The sequence below is a fragment of the Ixodes scapularis genome, unplaced genomic scaffold (genome assembly GCF_016920785.2).
Source record: "Ixodes scapularis isolate PalLabHiFi unplaced genomic scaffold, ASM1692078v2 PGA_scaffold7__128_contigs__length_106722199, whole genome shotgun sequence".
Lineage (NCBI taxonomy): Eukaryota > Metazoa > Arthropoda > Arachnida > Ixodida > Ixodidae > Ixodes > Ixodes scapularis.
Window position 1 is genome coordinate 77,398,590 of NW_024609882.1, and position 16,341 is coordinate 77,414,930.

Genomic DNA, 16,341 nt, shown 5'->3' on the forward strand with positions numbered 1-16,341 from the left:
ATATAATCAGTGCTGGCATCGAAGGAAATGACAATCGTACTGGCCTTTATTGCTCGTGCCTGCATTCAGAGTAGCTTTCGAACAAATCTTGTTCGGTATACATTGAACATACCTCGACCATCCACTTCCAAGCAACGGTATATGGTCAGGAAAGGGGATATTCCGCGAGGTCGGCTAGCCCGCCATATTACAGCGTTTTTGGAGCTTTCGGGAGAAACACGTGGTCCTTGAAAGGGCTATCTGCACTGGTTGCGTGCTGTGTTGGTTTGAAAAGGGATCCTTCACGAGGCTGTCGACGGTACGAGGTATTTTGTATGTCATCGTCACAAGAGAGTCAAAAAGTGCTCAGTGTTTGTTACGAGGGAGACGATCGATGAGCACGGAGCTTGAAGGGTGGTCATGATGACCTTTGTAGCGAATAAGCGATTGGTTTAACCATTTTCGAATCTGGGGGCCCTGTACAGCTACCAGAAAGGGTATATGCAGGACCATTTGCGTCTTTCACTTATAAGCCTCATCCAAAACAACTAATAAGAAGACGAAATATGTCCAGCCAGTGACCATCCCTGTTGACAAACGGTAGAACTCGTCCCCGGCACGTCCCTTTACAGGAGGGGGGATTGAGTGTAGCAGGAATTAACCGGAAAGTGGGCCTTCGTAGTAGTACCAGCTTCCGCCGCTAGCAGCGCTTAGCGGCACCCCTTCCGAGTCAGCTTGCCGACCGGCGTCATGTGCTAAAGTTCTAGCGGGATGTTGTGATTTTTTTCCCCAAGAAGTTCAAAATCATTCCTTCTTTTTTTTTGCAATGTCTTATTTGAAGGACCTTCCACATCCACAAAACGTTTTTCTTTCAGGACTTTTTTTATACTGGTGAACAGAAAAACTCACACGGGGCGAGGTCCGGTGAATAGCTAGGGTGGGCGCAAAAACGGTTTCATGCCATTTTCTTTAAAAATAATGTTACACTGACAGGGCAGTGTCCGCTAGGGCATTGTCGTGATGGAACCACCACTACCCCTTTCCCTCCAATCGGCGTGTTTCTGTCTCACTGAGTTTTGCATGCATCGCAAAACTCCCAGGTAAAACGCTTGATCTACAGTTGCACCACGAGAAAAATACTCAGAGTGAACAATGCACAAACTTTCTCGATGTTCTCATCAGTTGAGGAGGTTGAAAGTTGCCCTGAACGAGGTTGGTCGTCGATCAATATTTCACTGGCCTTGAAGCGAGAAAACCACTCTTAGACTTGCGATTTCTTCATAGCATCTTCTTTGTAAGCTGTCTGGAGCGTTGCAAGAATTTCCGCCGCCGTTTCCCCTAAAAGAAAACAAAATATAACATTGCAAAAAAAGTAGGGGAAAAAAAAAGAAAGAAAGAAAGAGTGGTGAAGCGCTTGGGGAAAAAATTACAATATGCCGCTAGAACTTCAGCACACGACGCTAGTCGGCAACCTGACTCGGAAGGGGTACCATCTTGCGGCACCCCTTTCGAGCCCCTCCAGAATTTTATTCCGGTTACTTTTGGGTCCTCCTCGTATGTACGCGTTTATTCAAAGTAACAAATGCTGTGACGTCTTGTTTTAATGTATGCATTCCAAAATAGGTAGTATAATGTTTTTCCCAATCATAATGCCAGAGTGTAATCTCCGACCCTGCGACGACGAAGAACGAGCTACTGAAATTGTGAACCCAAATTAGGGCAATCTTGTCATAAGCGAGCTGTGCAGCCTTGCCATGAGCGGCCAGTAAAACTCAGACAAGAAAGCAAGCAAGGGCTGTGCTTTCACTGATCAGCAACGTCGACAAAGAATTTAGAATTAAGTGTAGATGTTTCCAAAGGATGTCAAGTCGTTTAAAGGCACCAGCAAACTCGCTCCCCCCCGCCCCACACACACACATACACACAGCTTCCTGGTCCCCCACACACACCGACAGAAGGAACACTTTATAAAACATTGTGTTCGAAGACTGTGTGTAATGCAAAACCACGCAACGTAAGTATATTGAAGATAAAAATCTTCGAGTTGACACCACGGGTGATCCGGCCATGCTTAGTACGTAAGATTGCACCCAAACAGGGGGGCTCTTTTGGACGAGCTCCCTTTCGTCAAATACGGTTAGAGCATAATTGGTGCTTTCAGGTCCTTTTAAGGCGTCCGAAATCTCAGCACATTGCGACCGCCTCAGCCGGTTTCGAATCCGGTCCCTGGAAACTCAATTCAGATTAATGCTTTCTTTTTCAGGTGACCTCAAGGGAGTCACAGCCACAAAGCTGTTGAATAAAAGCTTGTTCAGAGTCTGAATCTGTGGGCATGCCAGTTATCATGGTAACCTCGATGACACCAAAGGGACTTTGGGGCACTTCTGCCACCGTGGCAACAAGAGGGGCCTCAAAGGGAAGGAGGGGAGGGGGAGAGATAATTTTAAAAACGATCTCGACGTTCATCGGTCCTTGTTCGGTCAAGAACATCGGCTCGCCATCATAATAACCAAGCCTCGTTTTTTTTTTAATTTTTTCATAGTCAATTCACGTGACAGCAATTCTCTCTCTGGTGCTCTACCACAGTGATTGATTTAAAGCAAATCCGCGGCTTTTTGAATTCTCAACGGACAACAATAAAGCCTGCTGCTCCCTTTCCCCCCACAAACAAAACGTACCCACAAAAAATAGAAAGAATCATTTGCGCCTTCGTCCAATGTGCCTGGACCGATATGTTGCGTTTGGAAAACGGTCGTCCGGCGACCGCTGGGTAGGTATACGGGGCCGGCACTTTGACCCCGTGGTGGTAAGTTCAGTGGCCGCGTTTGCCGTTACGCTCCCCCACCCCTAACCAGCAGATGAGAAGCGGCGGGGCCACTTCTTGAGCGCCCGATTTTTTCCAGGAACGCGCGAAAAAATCGACCAGACCCCCGTTGCGCCCCACAACCCCGACACCTAGTTTTCGGTGGCGGCTCCGAAATACTTTCAATTTTGCCCAGTTATTGGGCGTGGGGTTCACTCACATTTCCCCGAAATATCTCCGGCATTTTTTTTTCTTTCTTCTTTCCCCCTTTCCCGCTCCCACCCTGGTTTGTTTGTGTGTGTGCGTGTTCATGTATGTGTGCGCGCGCATATACGTACGCGAACGTGTGCGTGTGTGTCGGTCTCCTTTCCCGCTCCCCCCTGGCGTGTGTGTTATGTGTGTTGGTGAAGAAAACACAAGGGGCCCGTTCGTTGCGCCCTTCCCCCCTCCCCCGTGTCCCCCCCCTCACCCTCTCCCCCCGGGATAAAAAAACCGAGTGTGGGAAGCGGGCATCGACCTTTCCCGACCGGATCCAAGGTCGGGTCCTTGCGTCACGAGCGGACATGGCGGCCCCGCCTCGCTTCCGCCCAGCCCCTCCGAAGCGCTCGAAGACGTGCGTGCACCCGCTCGCTCTCTCGTACGGAACGCATTTGTGGCGTGCTGCTGCGCTGTTGCGCGGAGGGCATACCGAACGGATCTAAATCGCCTTTTTATAGCATATAAATAGACATTTTTTTTTTTTAGGGTGCGTCGATGCCCCAACCCTTATGGGGAAAAGGGATAGGCGAACTACACTGTGGTTCACCTGAAGTCGGAGCGTTGTCCGAGCCTAAAAGCAGACTTGCACGGTACTTATTACAAGTAATCAAATTACGTGCAATCGATTACTTTTGGGAGTAATTTGTAATAAGTTGAGTACATTTATTAGGAAGCAATCACGAGGGTAACCTCCCATTTTCTAATGGCATCCTTTGATTACGCAAGTTTCCTACTATACTCGGCGACAACTTTTCTTGGCAATGCGGTGGAAGTTGAGGAGAGCCCGCGCACAGCCTTATCCGGCGCTCAAAATGGGATAGGGAACGCGTCCCTGTACCCTCCACTGCATTGCCAAGAAAAGTTGTCGCCGAGTATAAGGAATCTTCAAACCACGTCCCCGACAAAAGAATGGTTTATCAAATCGACGAATCAAGAGTATAGGTCGTTTGTAGTTCGGTGATCCTAATCCATTAATCGACAGTAGAAAAATACCCGTTTTCAAACCGGCAGGAATGTCTGTCGCTTCGAAAGTCTGAAGTCGAAAAAATGAGGGTTACTTCTTGAAATAACAAACTATTCTTATCAAGTTATGAAGTAATTTAGCTGAATACTCGGCTCGTACCGTTAATTACGCTTCAACTTAAAGTGTAACTAAGTAAAGCTGCTAATTTTTTACACACAAAAAAAAAAAAAACGTAATGAAAAATCGACAAGACACATACAGGAAAAAAAAAAAAAGATTCGACAAGACGCCACCAGACTACGTGGTATCTCCTTGTGATGCATTCAGGAACCCCGGGTCATATCAACTCCCTCTACACATAGCAAGGCCTAGTGGATTTTTTGTTTACATCAGCTCCCGGAGGTTAGCAAGGGGCTCAGATTGCACTCATTGCACACCACTTACAGACGAGGATCCTGATTTTTATATAAAATACATGTTTTCAATGAATCAATCAATAAATCAACTGTTATTATATGAAGGGTGTAAATGGACTACTTATTATGTTGCTAGACACTATACATAGCACATGGAGGTCGAGAAAATAAAAGCTTGGCCCGCATAAATAAAATACCTGTAGCAGAAAACTGGAACTCGGTGAGAATATGACGCTAACGGTGGTGATAAAATACGGAAGTTTGAGCAACTGAGGATTGAGATGAAAAAAGCTCGTCAGGCAAGAAGGAAAACAATATTGTGTTCTTATAACTAACAAGTTTTTTTTGCGTTTTTTTAATTGAATGTAATGCTACAGGCACCCACAATTTCAATTTTTGATTTGATAGATATTAGGCATGCATGTTGATGTCGGCTCATAGATAAAATTTTGTTTTTATTTCGCATCTTTTGATCCAGGTAACGTCATGTGCTCACTGAACGTTCGCATTATATCCCCCACTATCGTTCTTCACTGAGTTTAAGCTTTCTGCGCTGCGTAGTTTTATTTATCAGGGCCAAACAACCACGCTTTATTTTCTCGATCTCATACAGTGCATCGAAGGCTAAAAGAAATACTGTTCACACTCGGTCCCTCATTTCCTCTAGATGCGTTACAGCTTACTGAGGTATGTACTGTGAGGTGCATCGACCCCACTGTGCATTTCGCAAATTCTCTCTTGGAGATTTGGTAGCTTTATCCCCCCGTTGTAAAGCCTTTGCACCTTGAGAAAACAGTAAATGAAAAATAAAGGAACGTAGTCCATCAAGTGGCTCAAGATTCAACCAAATATAATGGCAAGCATGAGCGAAGCTTTTTTCGAGTCTCTAATTGTAGTATTTTAATGCAATACCGGGCAAGTCAGTTTGTCTTTGGGAAAATAGAGAGGGCGCCTCAGATGACGAAAAGCGCCTAACTCTTAGCAATATCTTCTAGCACGTGTTATTCCTTTATGTCATTATTTTCTTATATCTTTACATACCCTAAGGCTAAGGATTGGGAGCGTGAGTCATTTAAACGGGACGTATCTGTTCGCCTTTGCAGCTATAGTCGACAATACGGAATTACTTTATTTCTTAATTGTTCCTTGCAATGGCGCGCTAGAATCGATAGTGTCTGAAGGGGTTGTTGAAGAGTGTGTCCTACAATTTATTGATGCGTTCTAGTGACAAGCTCTTCGCCTCGCTTCAGCTACCTTGTTTTTATTCACTCTTCCTACAAACTAGTTCAGCACCTTTTTTAGTACAGGGATTTCAAAATTCAAAGAATTGCACCATGCACATCAAGGTGTAAAACTCGCTATGAAGTTCCACGAATGTATAGTTGCTATGGAGAAAGTATTGGGGCATTTTATGTCCTGAGAAGATTCAGCGCGTTTCCGGATTCTGTATTTCTTTAAAAAACAAGTCGTCAGCTAGAAAAAAAAAAGAAAGTGAACATATTGTTTAATTACAGAAATAAGCATTCAAAATTTAGTGCCAGTTATTGATTTTTGTTAGTATGTGTTATTGTGAAGAATGTGCTTTCACGGCCAGGTCATTCCACAGAGGCCTTACTATGGCTTCGGCAGACCTGACATTTTGTATTGTTGACCTTGGTTAATAAAGATTATTCTTTATTCTGTTTGGTTGTTTCAGTAGACAATGTCCGCAGCTCTCAAGTTTTCCTTACTTCTGGAGTTCCCCAGGGCTCCATTCTTTCTCCTTTACTATTCAACCTCTACGTAAATGATATTTCTGCGGTAACGACAAATTCAACGATTTTTCAATATGCGGACGACACTCTTTTGTTTTCTCGGCACCTAGTCTACCAGCGTGCCATGGAGATGCTTCAGGGAGACGCAACTAAAATTATTGACTGGTTTTCGGCAGACAAGCTACGTGTAAATGCTCCGAAAACAAAACTTATCTGCTTCCGTAATCCTTTAAAAAAATGTCAGTTTGAATTTTCCACTATTCCTTCACAACTCCAGTTGTCCATGTTGAAATTGTAGACCTGTCGAAAATGTTAGTTCAGTAAAGTACTTAGGTCTTCACTTTGATTGTGATCTTACATGGGACACTCATATATCTTACGTATGTCAACGGTTGAGGAGCGTGTCGTGCATGATGTACCACATTAAAGGATTTATACCATTGTCAGTTAGAAGGAACATAATGCACGCCTTAGCTTACAGCGTACTAAGGTACGGCATAACTGTCTTTTTCAATTGTTCACTTCCGTGGCATTTAAGAATTGACCGAGTTTTAAAAGGAATTCTAAAAAGTGTCGCATACAACAGCGACTTTTCATCCAATGCTAACCTCTTCGCTTCACTTTAGTTGCCGTCTTTTTACTCGCTTTTCCTTCAAACTGTCGTTTGGCGGCGTTTCTGGGAAAGTGATTTCAAACTCGCGTCTACCCCATCTCGTGAACTCAGATCTGTTCCACGTTTCGTCAGTCCTAGGGTGAGGACTGGTGAAAGTCTGCGCACATTTTATGTACCGAAAATGTTTAATGGTCTTCCAGAATCACTGCTTTCCATTAACTCAAACAAAACGTTGAAAAAACGTCTGAGAAGCATGTTCTCGGATATGCTGAAACAGTGACATCCATCTCCTTTTTTTCTACCTTAGTTTTATAAGGTAGCCTTTTCAGTTCACTTTTTTGTTTACACGTTTTGAGCTATCATTGGAAACTTGATTGGTAGAAATATTTTGTACCTTACTAGGAATATTTTTTTCCTTTTTTCGTGATGAAAATATAAAAAAAAAAACATGAAAAACTTTTTTTATGAAAGTAATCGTGTAAGTAATTTTTAAGAGTAACTTAAATTCTTTTCTTTTTGAAAAGTATAAAAAGCTTCTTTTTTCCTTAAAAGGGCCCTGCAATCATATTTAAGCATCTACCTTTTTTGTGGTTTCCACGTCTCTTCAGGTTCGGACAAGCTAGCGGGCACGGAGAGATTTATTAAATATCAGTGCGTCATATTTTAACCGGAGGACGCGGAAACCTCCTGCACCGACGAGGGCGACCCGCGGTACCGAAAGCGCGCAAAATGTGACGTCTTTGGTCCTGGGCAACGTTACTAGAACACTCAGTTGGGAAACTCGCCGTCGAAACCTGGGCCGCTGGCGTCCACCGAGACCGAGCTAAATGCGACAACAGCGAAACTCTTTATCGTTTGTCTGTACTGTGGTCACATTGAGCTTTTTGAAAGCCTGTTTTTGCGTAAAAACAAACGGAAAAAACTCTTTTCGTATGAAATTTATTAGAGTTTAGTACAAAAAGAGGGGCGTGTTATGTTTTTAAAGTCTTTAGTTTGCAGGGTTTTGCGCCACAATTAATATTGTTTTTATACAACCATGCCTCAGCGGGGCTTTCAGGTAGCGCGTCCCGACCTAGGTGCATTTTAACTTCGATAGTTCGACGCGGCGCGTCCGCCGGGGAGACGGGGTTGGCACCCCCTCTTCCGCTGTATCTGTTCTTAAAGCCAAAATAGAAGTCACGTGCAGTTCCTCGAGTGGCCGCTGCGGGAGAAATGGTGGCGTTATGTTCGTCATTAGCTCGGTGCTCGGAGACAGATTACGGCCACTTTTTCAAAGCTGCCTCTATGGGAGTTTCCCAACTGAGTGTTTTAGTAACGTTGGTCCTGGGCTTACTACTGGTCAGAGCCGCTAAAAGCTTCTTTTTAGTCGAAATACAAAATATAAGAGTCGCGAACCGTTTCAATTATTTATAATAGTAGTTTTTGTTTAGTGTTTTAGATCAGAAAAGGAACGAATGCAGCTCATCAAGTACGGAAACAAGAAATGACTCGTCGACATACCCGCCACCAAGCGGTGGAAAAGGCGGCGCATACTAGAAAGGAATAGTGGGATCAGGCGCCGACACGGAAAGGTCCCGAATGTACGCGGCGGCGCTGCGGTCATATGGACAGGAGGATCCGACCTGCTCCGAGCGTTCCGAAGGCCTTCGGCAAGAAGCTTTGTCTTGCGGTATGGCCTTGCGGTCTTGCGGTCTTGCGGTTTCGCGGTATGACAGCGCAAAGTAGCTCCCATTCTGAACTGATCTTTACTCCATGTTTGCTGTCGTTTGTGCCAACGAAGTGTCATGCCGAATTAGTATTTAATCGCGCAGTAAATGCAATGAGAGCCGCTCTGGCTGCCCGCTGCATACAGCCTCTCCAGAACATGCTTTAGTGGCGCCCTCTCGCGCCGTCGACACGGGGTGCGGCAGCCGTGAGCGCTCGATAAGCTCACTAGCTCTCCTCTAGTTCACGGCCACTCTCAAGCAACCAAGGACGTCATAAGGGAGGTTATTTTTGCTTATTTTTGTAATTTTAATTTGCCTATAACTTTTAAAATAATGGGAATTTCGAGGAAGAAAAGTTTCACTAAGCTACTACGTTCAGTGCGCTCAAATTCGGTGCAAATTAAAAACTAGTAAAAAAGCCCTTGCAGGGCCCCTTTAACAAAAGCAATTCTGCAAAAATGCGCGCGCGTCTTTTTTTTTTTTTTTTTTTGAGGAAGTAAGTTGGTTTTGGCAGTTCGCTCCTGCTTCCGATACGACTACGGTCTTTATTGTATTCTCGGGCTACTGCATGTGCGTATGTGTGCGTTTCTTTTTCTGATGAGACTACGTGTTTTCCTGCTCTTTTTCAAGACCGACAGAAATGTGAACTTGCGCCTTGAGCAGAAGATGTCATCGGTGTGTTATTCGTGTTTGTGCGTGTGTGTGTGTGTGTGAGTGTGTGTACGTGACAATGTGAACATTTTCAATAAGCTTGCTGCAACTGCTGGGTCTAGTCCCACAAGCCCTTGAGGCTTTGACAAGACCTGGAACTTGATCCTGACTCTAAGTATTAGTTATTAAAGATTATTATTATTATTATTACTACTATTAATATTATTATATTATTATTATTATTATTAAACGCATCCACGTTAGTCGCACAGTGAAGCGCTTCACGCCAGGACCTTATCTAAAGGTCCCGCAAAGTCTTGGCTGCGTTCTCACGTCGGCCGAATTAAAGTCCTTTGAATCAAAATGAACTTGAAGCAATAATAATAATAATAATAATAATAATAATAATAATAATAATAATAATAATAATAATAATAATAATAATAATAATAATAATAATAATAATAATAATAATAATAATAATAATCAATCAATCAATCAATCAATCAATCAATCAATCAATCAATCAATCAATCAATCAATGTTTTTATTCGTGCCCGGGAACAACCTTGCGGTCTTGGTACAGGTGCACTGTGTTAACATGTAAGGCAGAACAGGGTATAAAGCAATAGTACGGACAACACAAACAACGGACAAGCCCTAGAAAAATACACTTAAAAATTATAAAAAGTAAACACAAAGTCACAACACACGATAAGCTTATTGGTACTACCGCCAACACCAATTGCTAGAAAGAAAGAAAAAAAAATGCATTCAAAGTGGGGAATTTCGGCGTGAACGCCGCAAGTTAGTGCATACAGTTCAAATTTAAGTGATGGCCTTTAACGTTTTTACAAACTGCAGCGTGTTATTGTTAAATATGTCGAGCGTTTCAGAAAAAGAAGAATTATAAGTATGCCCAAGTCTGGACACAGGATCGTGGAGGTTGAGTAGACGCCTGTTGCAGAAGGACGCATTTTGCCTTGTTGTTTTTAGAGGAATTTTTAAGAGTACTCTTGACGTCAATACCGTGCAATCAGTGACGGCGTGGACAAGTTTGTATAAAAATAAGATATCGGCAAGTTCTCTCCTACGAAGCAGGGTAGGTAGTGCCACGCTACGCTGAACAGGGACAGGGACATCAGTAGTGGTGGGCACAATGCGCGCTGAGCAACGATGTCTATAGATGGAAAGAAACTTGTTCTGAACCCGTTCTATTTTCGAGGAATTTGTGGCACAAATTCCATTCCATACAACAGAAGCGTATTCAAGCTGTGGTCGACACAATGCACTGTAGAGTATAAGAAATGTGCAGGGGTTAATAAACTCTTTAGTGATGCGGCACGCACTCCCGAGCGTGCGTAGAGCTGCGTTCACGATGTGATCCACATGACTGGAGAAGATTAAGGTGCTGTCAAACACTACGCCAAGATCTTTGATTCTGTTCATACGTTCCAAAAGGTCTGTCTGAATAACATATGGGAATACAATGTTATGTGTCTTACGAGTGTACGACACGACTTTCGTTTTAGAGCTATTTATCTTTAGGTCATTCCCCCGGCACCATTCTTCAAAAGCATCAACATCTCTCTGTAGCAAAACACAGTCTCGGTCTTCTCGTACCTCCATAAACATCTTAATATCATCTGCGTACTGAAGAAATGAAGAGTGACGAATCACAGTCGAAACATCATTAACAAAAACTGAAAACAGAAGAGGTCCGAGAACGGAGCCCTGAGGCACACCCGTTGTCGCCTCATAAGTAGCAGAAAAATTATTATTCGAGCTAACAAAGCACTTCCGGTCACGCAAATAACTTTCGAGCAATGAAAGCAATGAGTTGTGAATATCTAGCTTTGACAGTTTAGCCAGTAACATCTCATGATTAACAATGTCAAACGCTTTACTCAAGTCAAAGTAAATCACATCGAGCTGGCCTCTGTTAGCGACGGCGTGAGCAGCGGTTGACATAAAACAGGCGAGATTAGTTGTGGTCGAGCGACCCGCCATAAATCCATGTTGGTTAGGGATAAGATAACGCTTGAGATTGAATGACAATATTTTGTGTAGTGCCACTTCGAGGAGCTTCGAAAATGTGCAAAGAAGAGATATAGGTCTGTAGTTCGACACATTTGTTTTTGGACCGGACTTATGCACAGGTACAACAAGTGCCGTTTTCCACATGGCGGGAAAGACCTCATTCTTTAGGCAGTTGTTAAAAATCTGTACTAGAACAGGAATAAATATGGCACTGTATGCCTTCAAGAGGACTGACGGAATACCATCATGGCCAGAAGACAATGATGGTTTCATTTTTTTTACACACTCATGCAGTAGCTCCTCGTCAAAGAGTGCAATACAGGATGCATTCCCAGAGACAGCTGGCGCGGCAGTAGTTGAAGGGATTGGATGATGCTTAAAAACAGACTGGAAGTGGCGTGCAAACATTTCACAAACATCTGTCGTCGAGTTTCCCTGTGAGTCCAGCAGGGTGATCTCTCCTCTACCTTTTTTCTGGGACCGAGAGCGAACATACTTCCAGAATTCTTTGGGATTTTTAGTTAGCTGCAACTCGACGGAATCAGTGTACGCCTGACGATCACGTTTAAAAACTTCCTTGCAGAGAGACCTAAAGTGCCCAAATTCTGATTTTAATTCGGGGGTATCGTTCTTTTTAAACTTTCGATGAGCGCGCAATTTCTTATTCATTAAAGTACGTAATTCGTGCGAGAACCAGAAGGGAAACTTTGAGCCTGATGTTTTACGAAGCGGGATGAATTGATCCATTCCTTCTCGGACGATTCGAGTGAAATCGCGAACCTGTTGATCAACGTCAGAACACAGGATAATTGAGGACCAGTCGTAATTGGAGAAATGATCGTACAAACTAACATAATCTCCAGCGCAAAAATTGTGTCTATTCCCTTCAGGATGTTTCCGTGAACAACGTCTCATGCCCTGTCGGACAGGTATACTAATCTCCAAAGGGGGGTGATATCCGTCGGGGGGAACCAAGCCTGACGCACCCTCAGTTACATCTATGCAGTCAAGATCCGAGAAGCAAAGATCAAGCATGTTGCCCTGGGTGTTCGGGATACAGTTATATTGTCTTAAGTTCGTAAATGATGCGAAATTAAGCAAAAGATGAGATTTTTGAATAATATAGTAATGTTTTGAGGACGCAGAGGCTGTTTCCCAACATATGTTGGGGACATTAAAATCGCCAAGAACCATAAATTTAAATTTTTCAAGGGCGTTGGTTGTGCGCTCAATGCCTAGTAGACATTGGCTAAAATCATCAGGAGAGGTATCAGGGGGCAAGTAATAAGAGCCGAGAAGGATACGCTCGCCATTAGCGCATTGTAGCTCTACCCACACTGACTCAAATGATGTCTCGAGATCTGGACGCCTAACGCATTGTAACGACGTATCAATTGCTATCAGCACCCCACCCCCTGTCTTTTTCAATGTAGAGAATGTGCGATCGCGTCGAAATACTGTGAAATTTGGTGGGAAGAGATCAGATGAAGAAATATTCGAACAGAGCCAGGTCTCGGTTAGCACAATAATAGATGCATGAGTTAGGGTTACGTTAGAAAAAAATTCATTAGCTTTTGTGCGGAGACCTCGGACATTTTGATAATAAATGTCTAGTTTAGGTATCTGTTTCGGCATTATTGGAGAAAGGTGTTGGAGATACCGCTTGATAGGTACGGCTGTCAGTCAGCTGGCCTGTGAACTCCTTGAAGAGGCTTCCCTCTGGCCAGAGGAGGGGATCAAAAAGTTTCTCCATTTCGTCTTCCGCAGCCGTCACGTGGAAGGACGAGTAGCCCTCATACCAATAATAATAATAATAATAATAATAATAATAATAATAATAATAATAATAATAATCTTTTTATTCACACAACGCTTTCGGTATGTCAAGGGGTAATAATAATAATAACAATGCGATTTGAGCTCATAATAGATAAATTGCTAATATCATAACTCGAAGTGATCAAGAGAGTCACCAAAACGTCAATTAAGCCGAGTTAAAGTCCATTGAGTCAATATTAACTAAAAGTAATCGAAATGGTAATCATAATACCAGTTGAGGTCATAAGAAGTCAATTGGTTGAATATTAGCTCAAAGTAATCAAAATAATCACAAAAATGTCAATTAGGCTGAATAATGCCAGTGGGAACTCAAAGTAACCAGATGAGTAATATCCACGTCTATCAGGCTCATAATAAGCTAACCGGTTGAATATTAGCTCGAAGTAATCGAAACATTAATCACAATGTCATTTAGGCCGAATTAAACTCAACTTGGTCAAAAGTAACTAGAAGTAATAAAAAGTAATAATAATGTGAATTGAGCTAATAGATCAGTTGGTGGTATAGTAAGTCGAAGTAATCAGAAAGGTTCACCAAATAGTGAATTAGGTCAAATTACAGTTCATTGGCCCAATAATAACTCAAAGTAACCAAAAGAGCAATCATAATGAGAATCGAGCTCAATAAATAATTTGGTTGAATATCAGTTCAAAGTAATCAAAGGAGTCATCACTTATCAGAACGACAATTATGCCGAATTGAAGTCCAGTGGGTCAATAATAACTCGAGGTAATCAAAAGAGTTATATTAATGTTAAGCAAGCTCATGATAGATTACTTGGTGGTATAATAACTCGAAGTAATGGAGAGTCACCAAAATGTTAGTTAGGCGGAATTAAAGTTTATTGTGTTAATCGTAATTAAAAAAAAATCAAGAGTGTTTATAACGCTAATTAGGCTCATACTAAATGAATAGGTTTAATTGTATAAATCGAAGTAATCAAAAGAGAAATAAAAATTTCAATTAGGCTGTTATAAAGTCTATTGAGTTAATGGCAACTCGAAGTAATCAAACTAGTAATCACGACGTCAATTGAGCTCATAATGAATCAAGTGGTCGAATATTAGTTCAAGGTAATGCAAGGAGTCATCAAGACGTCAGTTAGACCAAATTAAAGTCCATTGGGCAAATATAATAACTCAAAGTAATCAAGAGTAATGATAATGTGACTTCATAATAAATCAGTTAGTTGATTATTGCGTCAAAGTGATCACAGGAGTGATCATGATGTCAATTAGGCCCCATAAAACTCCATTTGGTCGAAGTAATTAAAGGTGTGATCATAATGGTAATTGAGTTGAGAATAAATCACTAGGTTGTATAAAAACTCAAAGTAATAAAATAGTGTGCAATACGTCAATAAGACCAATATAAAGTAAAATGGATCGCTATGTAACTCAAAATAAATGCGATGTGAAATTGCTTATATAAACTCAGTCCTGTGATATATCACCCAATTCAAATTAAATTGGGTGAATTGTAACACGGAATAATCGAAGGACTAATTCAGATCTATGCTCAACTTATATGCAGTCGGATTTGTCAATAATAATTCAAAGTAATTGACGAAAAAAATTGCATTTATGAAGATATTTGCATCTATATATATAGCTATGCAACCAAAAAGTAATCAGAAGGTCAAATGAGCTTCTACGGAGTTATTTTCTACAGAGAAATGATTCTGCGAAGTAATCGAGAGAGTAAAAAAAAAAATGTTTGTTGAAATTTTATTACTTAAATTGTGTTATTAATAGGTTGAAGTAATTAGATGTGGAAGCCACACCTTTAACTAAGCTTTAAATTAGGTCAGCTGTATCAATAGCAGCACGAAGTAATAAAAAAGTAATAAAAAAGTGCAGGTGCACTTTTATTATCTGAGTTGTATCAATAAAAGGTCAAAATAATAAGGAAGTGCACACAAAACGTCAATTCAGCCTAAATGAAATCGAGTACGCCACTAATTTATTTTTACATACTGCAGCCCCGTCGGGGCTACTGCAGGAGTGGGGGGGAAATCACAGTTCACAGAATTCAATATTGAATAAGACAGAAAAAACAAAACATCGTAAAATAGGATCAACCGCTGTCAACCGCACACAGAAATTCGTCTGGAGGTAATGAACGAATGTTACCGGGTAGCAGATTCCAATGTTCAATTGATCTGGGGAAAAAAAACTGTATTTGAACATGTCAGTACGTGCATAAAATGGTGAAATGTTTAGGTCATGGTGGCTCCTTGTTGATGAATCTATGTGAAACCTTATGTATGCGTCCAATGAGGTAACACGTGGTGAGTTAACCAGACCGCAAAGAACTTTAAGGCTCTCTGTGTGACGTCTATTGGAAAGAGGACTTAAGCTTACAGCAGAAAGGTTAGAGGATCGGGAAAAATCTCTGTCGTAGCGACGGAAAATAAAACGTACTGCTTTCTTTTGGACTGATTCGATTTTGTTAATATCACATTGTTTCCAGGGATTCCATATGGTCGAACCGTACTCAAGGATAGGGCGTATTAGTGTTTTATATGTTAGAAGTTTGGTTTCTTGCGGGGCAACACGAAGGATACGTTGAAGATAGCCGAGTTTTTAAGTGCTTTGTTACAGGTCGAATCGATGTGTTTTGACCAAGACATGTCTTGCGAGTAACGAAGACCAAGATACTTGCATTCAGGAACTCTTTCTAATGTGTCGCCATTGAATGAATATGTAAACATGGATGGGAAGCATACGCTTAGATAAGGACATTAAGACGGTTTTGCGAAAGTTTATGGTCATTTGCCAGGTCTTGCACCAGGTGCTGAAGCTTGCAAATGAACTGTTAAGGAAGTTATGGTCTTCAGGGCAATTAATCGTGTAGTACAGGACACAGTCGTCAGCGTAAAGACGTATTTTAGTGGCGATGTTCCATGGCAAATCGTTGATGTAGAGCAAGAAAAGAAGTGGACCGAGAACAGAGCCTTGTACGACACCTGATGACACATCGACAATAGAAGAATTGGAGGAGTTAAACCATATATACTGAGAATGATTGGAAAGAAAACTCGATATCCAGTTAACGAGGGAAGGGTTGTTTAGTATCACATTAAGTTTGTGAAAAAGTTTAAAATGAGGAACACTATCGAAGGCTTTAGGGAGGTCTATGAATATCGCACCCACTTGGTTGCCGATGTCGAGAGACTGAGTGATGTCGTGAGTAAATTCAGTAAGTTGTGAAATTGTGCTGTAACCACGTCGAAACCCGTGTTGAAGATCACATAAAATGTTGTTAGTTTGAAGGAAAACCATGACATGTTTGTAGATTATGCGTTCTCATAATTTG